We start from the raw sequence: 7,449 nt of genomic DNA, 5'->3' as shown, positions 1-7,449 counted from the left end.
ATCCATCACTGTTCTGGTGCCTACGAGTTTTCCATATACTGGTTCTCACTTATTTACTTTCCCGCTGCTACTGTTACAATCACTACAAAATACCAAAAACATTACTTTTATTGTCTTTACTTTTGTTGCCGCTACCACCACTATCATATTACTTTGCTACTAAACACTTTGCTGCAGATACTAAGTTTCCAGGTGTGGTTGAACTGACAACTCAGCTGCTAATACTTGAGAATATTCTTTGGCCCCCCTTGTGTCGAATCAATAAATTTTGGTTAAATACTCTACCCTCGAAAACTGTTGCGATCCTCTATACTTGTGGGTTATCAACACCTTTTTCTGGCGCCGTTGCCGGGGAGCATAGCTCTATTCTTTGAGTCACTTGGGATTTATATCTGCTGGACACTATGAAGAACTTGAAAGACGCTAAGACAACAATTTATCCCTCAACTACGAGGGGAGGTAAGGAACTGCCATCTAGCTCTGCACTTGATTCACCTTCTGTTATGAGTAAGCTAGCGACACCTAAACCTGCTTCTGCTATTTGTTCCGATATGTCGGATGTTATTGATGATGCCACTTCTGCTATGCATGATACTTATGATGAAACTGCTTCTATGCCTGATACTACTGTGCCCCTTAGTGAATTTCTTCAAGAACAAATTGCTAGGGCTAGAGAAAGAGAAATTGATGAATCTGAATACGATGATGAAAGTGATGATGAAAATATGCCTGTTATTCCTCAGGGTTATCTTTTTGATAAAGATTCTTCTTTAGCTATTTTAGCCTGCAAAGATAGATATGAGCTCAAGAGGTTATTTATTAAATGGAATAAAGAATCACTTAGAGATAAAATGAAACATGATCCTGCTTTTGCAACTTCACCTATCTGTGTTCCTGATAAGGATTATGAATTCTCCGTTGATCCAGATATAATTACTTTGGTTGAATCTGATCCTTTTTATGGCTATGAATCTGAAACTGTTGTGGCACATCTTACTAAGTTAAATGATATAGCTGCCCTGTGTACTAATGATGAGAGATCGCGTTACTTCTATATACTCAAAATATTTCCGTTCTCATTAAAGGGTGATGCTAAGATATGGTTTAAATCTCTTGATCCTGGTTGTGTGCGTAGTCCCCAGGATATGATTTATTACTTCTCTGCTAAATATTTCCCTGCTCATAAGAAACAAGCTGCTTTGAGGGAAATTTACAACTTTGTGCAAATTAAAGAAGAGAGTCTCCCACAAGCTTGGGGGAGGCTTCTCAAGTTACTTAATGCTTTGCCTGATCATCCTCTTAAGAAACCTGAAATACTTGATATCTTTTATAATGGACTAACCGATGCTTCCAGAGATTACCTGGATAGTTGTGCTGGTTCTCTTTTTAGGGAAAGAACACCGGATGATGCTGAAATTCTATTGAATAATATGTTGACAAATGAAAATAATTGGGCACCTCCTGAGCCAGCTCCTGAGCCAGCTCCTCCTCCAATTACTAAGCCTATTCCTAAACCAACTCTGAAGAAGAGAGGTGTTCTATTTCTCAGTCCTGAAGATATGCAAGAGGCAAATAAATCTATGAAAGAAAAAGGTATTAAAGCAGAAGATGTTAAGAATCTACCTCCTATTGAAGAAATACATGGTTTTAATCTACCGCCTGTCGAAGAAATATATGAACTTAATCCTTTATTTATTGAAGAACCTCCTGATCTTGATATCCCGACACAGGTAGTAAGGTAAATTCTCTCTATAGACATGATAAAGTTGAAGTCCCTCCTACTAAAATTGCTAGTCAGTGCTTGGATGAGTTTGATAGCTTTATGTTTAAGCAAGACAACTTCAATGCTTATTTTGGTAGACAATTAAAAGAAAATGCTTATAAGATTAGACGCTTGGGTGATTATATGGCTAATATAAAAAGTGAACTTAAACTTGTTAGCAAACATGCTTCTATGGTTACCACTCAAGTAGAACAAGTACTTAAAGCTCAAAAAGAAGCGCTTGATGAAATGAATAGTAAGAAAAATGATTATGCTATTAGAGTGGCTACTAGAACTGGTAGAATGACTCAGGAACCTTTGTATCCTGAAGGCCACCCTAAGAGAATCGAGCAAGATTCTCAGAGAAATAATAGTGATGTTCCTAGTTCTTCTAAAAAGAAGAAAAAGAAAAATGATAGAACTGTGCAAACTTCTAGTGAACCTATTGCTAAACCAGATGATAATCCAAATGATATATCTATGTCTGATGCTGAAACACAATCTGGTAATGAAGATGAACCTAATGAAAATACTAATGATGATGTTCATGATGATGCTCAACCTAGTAATGATAATGATGTAGAAATTGAACCGGCTGTTGATCTTGATAACCCACAATCAAAGAATCAACGTTATGATAAAAGAGACTTTGTTGCTAGGAAACATGGTAAAGAAAGAGAACCATGGGTTCAGAAACCCATGCCTTTTCCTCCCAAACCATCCAAGAAAAAGGATGATCAGGATTTTGAGCGCTTTGCTGAAATGATTAGACCTATCTTTTTGCGTATGCGATTAACTGATGTGCTCAAAACAAATCCTTATGCTAAATATATGAAGGATATCATTACTAATAAAAGGAAGATACCGGAAGCTGAAATTTCCACCATGCTTGCTAATTATACCTTTAAGGGTGGAATACCAAAGAAACTTGGAGATCCCGGAGTACCTACTATACCTTGCTCCATTAAAAGAAATTATATTAAAACTGCTTTATGTGATCTTGGAGCCGGTGTTAGTGTTATTCCTCTCTCTTTATATCATAGACTTGACTTGAATAAGTTGACACCCACTGAAATATCTTTGCAAATGGCTGATAAATCAACTGCTATACCTGTCGGTATTTGTGAGGATGTGCCTGTTGTGGTTGCAAACGTTACTATTTTAACGGACTTTGTTATTCTTGATATTCCCGAGGATGATAGTATGTCAATTATTCTTGGAAGACCTTTTCTTAACACTGCAGGGGCTGTTATTGATTGCAACAAAGGCAATGTCACTTTTCATGTTAATGGTAATGAGCATACGGTACACTTTCCGAGGAAACAACCTCAAGTTCATAGTATCAACTCTATTGGAAAAATTCCATCGATTAAATTTGGAGGTTTTGAATTTCCTCTTCCTACCATCAAAAAGAAATATGATATACTTATTATTGGGGATGTGCATATCCCCGTTGAGGTAACTTAGTGTTATTCGAAATTTCTCCGGTTTCATGATTATCGGAATGAGTTTGTTAACAAGACTTGATCAACCTTGTTAGTGGATTCTTTTTGATGAGCATGAGATGGACGAAACTAGAAGCACAACTTTCTGTATCCTCTTTATATTCTCTGTTAATTAGTAGAAATAAAGTAGAAATAGTATTTTTCTGTGTGTTTCCTGGCTTATCCGTGCAATATAAAAATATCCCGAAAATAAAAGTCCTCAGAATGCCATGCCAATTTAATATGATTTTTTCGGGAATATTTGAGGATTTACTATGCAAAAATTACCACGGGAGGAGCTGCCACCTAGCCACGAGGGTGGTGGGCGCCCCCCCCTTCTAGGGCGCACCCCCTGCCTCGTGGGCCCATGGTGGCCCTCGTCCACTTATCCCAGCACCCATCTTCTTCCTCTGTCTCACACAAACCCGAAAAACCAACTCAAGCACGAGTTCCAACCACTTTTGCTGTGATTTTCGATCTCCTTGCTCAAAGCACCTCTCGCAAAACTGCTTGAGGAGATTGTTCCTTGGTATGTGACTCCTCCACTGGTCCAATTAGTTTTTGTTCTAGTGCTTTATTCTTTGCAAATTTTTGCTGCCTAGGTGACCATGTTCTTGAGCTTGCATGTCAAATTTATAAGGTTCCAAGTAGTTCTAATGCTTGATATAGGCTTTAGGCACTTGTAGGAGTAGTTGCTATCAGTTTTATTGAAGTTGGTTCACTTTTGTTTGAAGTTACTAAAAATTTCAGAATTTTTCAGAGAAAAACAATATGCTTAGGAAGATGTTTCAAGGTGGTTCCTCTAAGAAGCAAGGACCCAGGATTGCTATGCGCGATGCTGACGAGGATCCACCAAGAGACGCCCCAGTACGGCCTTGCGAATGGCCGTCGGAAAATTTTATGGACCGTGCGGGAATTAAAGAAGAGTTCAAAGCATATTTGCGCAACGCCGGTCTTGAGGATTTTGAGGCTAACAAATGCCCCCAGTATCATGATCTCACAAGTTCATTTGTGAGGAGGTTTGAGTATTCATCTTCGCGTAATTCTCCTCCAGTCATGTTTGATCTCTATGACAAATCTTATACCATGGACTTAGAGGATTTCACTTCTTCTTGCAAACTTCTATCATGGGGTAGTGTTAGGGATCCCCCTAAATCTGAATTTAGAAACTTTCTTGCTAGTATAACTGTAGGGGAATCTAGAGATATAACGCAGGCTACCATAGGGAGCATTCACTTTCCTGCTATACATTATTTTGCTCTCTTCATCGGTAGATGCATAAATGCTAAGGATGAAGCATGTCACATGTGTGTCCCTGACCTTAGCTTTCTTAGGAGTGCTGTGTTAGGAGACCAATCTTATCATATGGGAGCCATTGTAGCTCGTAGGTTGCATCATAATAGACATAATGGAGATTTCTTTGGAGGAATTTATGCAACCCGCTTAGCTCATTTTCTTGAGATAGACATTCGTGAGGGTGATACAGAGTTGCCCACTGCATATTTAGATTATGACTCCATGGTTTCACATCATGTTGTCGAGAGGCCTGAATCACCTCTTTTATATCGTTTAATTTTTAACAAACGGCATGTTGTTCGTATTACTCTCCCTGCTCCTTCCCTTTTTGATTCACAGACAAAAGGAAGATATACTATTACTAGAGAGGAGACAGATGAGTACGAGAGGAGAGCGGAGGCAGCCCGACTCCACGCTGCAGCTCAGCAGGCGATAGCTGTTGTATCACAGTATGACCCCGGCCACACCTATGGGTATCCGCTAGGCTATTCCTAGCAATAGACCAACTTAGGCCAAAAGCCTAAGCTTGGGGGAGTATGTATTTCTCACCGACATTACATTTATGTTCACACACACTCACTGCTAGATGTTGGTACTCATACTCTTTCACTGTATTGTCCATGCTAGTTTATTTTCTTTCTCCTGCTTTCTTCTTCTGTGTTTGTTAAAACTTAAGAAAAAAAATTAGTAACAATTTACTTTCCTGTTGTAGCAGTAACTAAAAAGAAAACCCAAAAATATTTCCCGTTCTTCTTTTGCTTGTTGGGAGCTTTCCCATGTAAATAGTTTTCTTTTCTTTTCTTTTCTTTGGGGGTCAGTAGGAGAAGACTTTGATTTAATTGTGAAGTGGATCTTATATGCATTAATGTTGATTTAACCCAGAGCCCACATTGCCTTGTCTTCTCCTGTTTATTGAATGCTCATAGATTCCAGCTTAGTCCAATGCACGTGCACTCTTATTATTATTCACACCGTTCGGTCGTGCAAGTGAAAGGCAATTATGATGATATATGATGGACTGACTGAGATGAGAAACGCTGGTATGAACTCGACCTCTTTTGTTTTTGTAAATATGATGAGCCCTCGTTCTTGATTCAGCTTATTGTGAATAAACATGTTTGCAATGACAATTAGAGATCATAGTTTCTTGTGCCATGCTTGATTAGCTATGAGTTATAATGGTTTACCTTGTGTGCCAACATGCTATTGAGATGATTATGATGTGGTATGATGGGGTGGTATCCTCCTTTGAATGATTTAAGTGACTTGACTTGGCACATGTTCACGCATGTAGTTGAAACAAAATCAACATGGCCTTCACGATATTTATGTTCATGGTGGATTATATCCTACTCATACTTGCATCCAATGTTTATCAATTTTATTGCATGTACATGGCTGTTGTCGCTCTCTAGTTGGTCGCTACCCAGTCTTTTGCTAGCCTTCACTTGTACTAAGTGGGAATACTGCTTGTGCATCTAATCCCCTAAACCCCACAGTTATTCCAGATGAGTCCACTATACCTTCCTATATGCGGTATCTACCTGCCGTTCCAAGTAAATTTGTATGTGCCAAACTCTAAACCTTCAAATAAATATTTTGTTTTGTATGCTCTAATAGCTCATGTACCAACCAAGGCTGTCCTTATCTTCCGCGTTAGGCGGGTTATTCTCAAGAGGAGTGGACTCCGCTCCTCACTCACGAGAAAATGGCTGGTCACCGGGATGCCCAGTCCCATGCTTTATGCAAACTAAATCAAAATTAATTGCAATGAAAACTCCCCCTGGGACCTGATGTATGTTGGAGACACTCGTTGTTTCGAGCAAGTCATGGATTGATGCTTGTTGGTGGAGGGTGAGTATAAACTTTACCATTCTGTTTGGGAACCGCCTATAATTTGTTTAGCATGGAAGATATCGCCATCTCTTAGTTGTTATGTTGACAATGAAAGTATACCGCACAAAATGCAATTTATCTCTATTTCAAAACCGAGCTTTGGCACCTCTACAAATCCCTGCTTCCCTCCGCGAAGGGCCTATCCATTTACTTTTATGTTGAGTCATCACCCTCTTATTAAAAAGCACTAGCTGGAGAGCACATCTGTCATTTGCATTCATCACTATTAATCTATGGTGGGTATGACTATGATTGGATCTCTTTTACCATGAATTACAATGTCTAGTCAGTCCTTGATCTTTAAAGGTGCTCTGCATTTATGTTTTGCGGTCTCAGAAAGGGCTAGCGAGATACCATCTTGTTATATCATATTATGATTGTTTTGAGGAAGTGTTGTCATCCGAGATTTATTATTATGGCTTTCTAGCTGATTATGCTATTGATATGAGTAATTACTAGCACATATGCCCGTGCGTTGCAACGTGAGATAAGATAGTATGCATCTAAAGTCAGTGAGAATTATATGTGCAAGCAAAACCCTGTGTGCACACGAAAAAAAATATTGAGCTTCTCGGTTTCGCCGCGTGTGAAGGATTCAGTCAGCTATTTTTAGAAATATTATAAAAAATTAATAACATTTTTAGAAAATGTGTATCTTTTATACACGAACATTATTTTCAAATTTTGAAAATTAGACTAAAACATAAATATTTTTCAAATTTGGAGCATTTTTTAAAATGCTATTTTATTTTTAGAAATCTTTAACAATTTTAAAAAATAATATTGTTTTTCAAAAAATGGGAAACTTTTTGCAAGTTCCGAATATTTTTCGAAATAGCAAAATATTTTGGAATTCTGAACATTTTCTTAAATTTATTTATTTATATTTCTGAACGTTTTTAGAATTTCTAATTTACGAAATAAATTATAAAACAAAACTAAACTTGAAAGGGAAAAAAGATATATGGAAAGGTGAATAAAAATAAAAGTAAAATGCAGAAAAAAATAAAA

Source organism: Triticum urartu, chromosome 7 (assembly GCF_003073215.2).
Source record: "Triticum urartu cultivar G1812 chromosome 7, Tu2.1, whole genome shotgun sequence".
Lineage (NCBI taxonomy): Eukaryota > Viridiplantae > Streptophyta > Magnoliopsida > Poales > Poaceae > Triticum > Triticum urartu.
The sequence above is the reverse complement of the archived record's forward strand: the minus strand, read 5'-3'. Positions refer to the sequence as shown.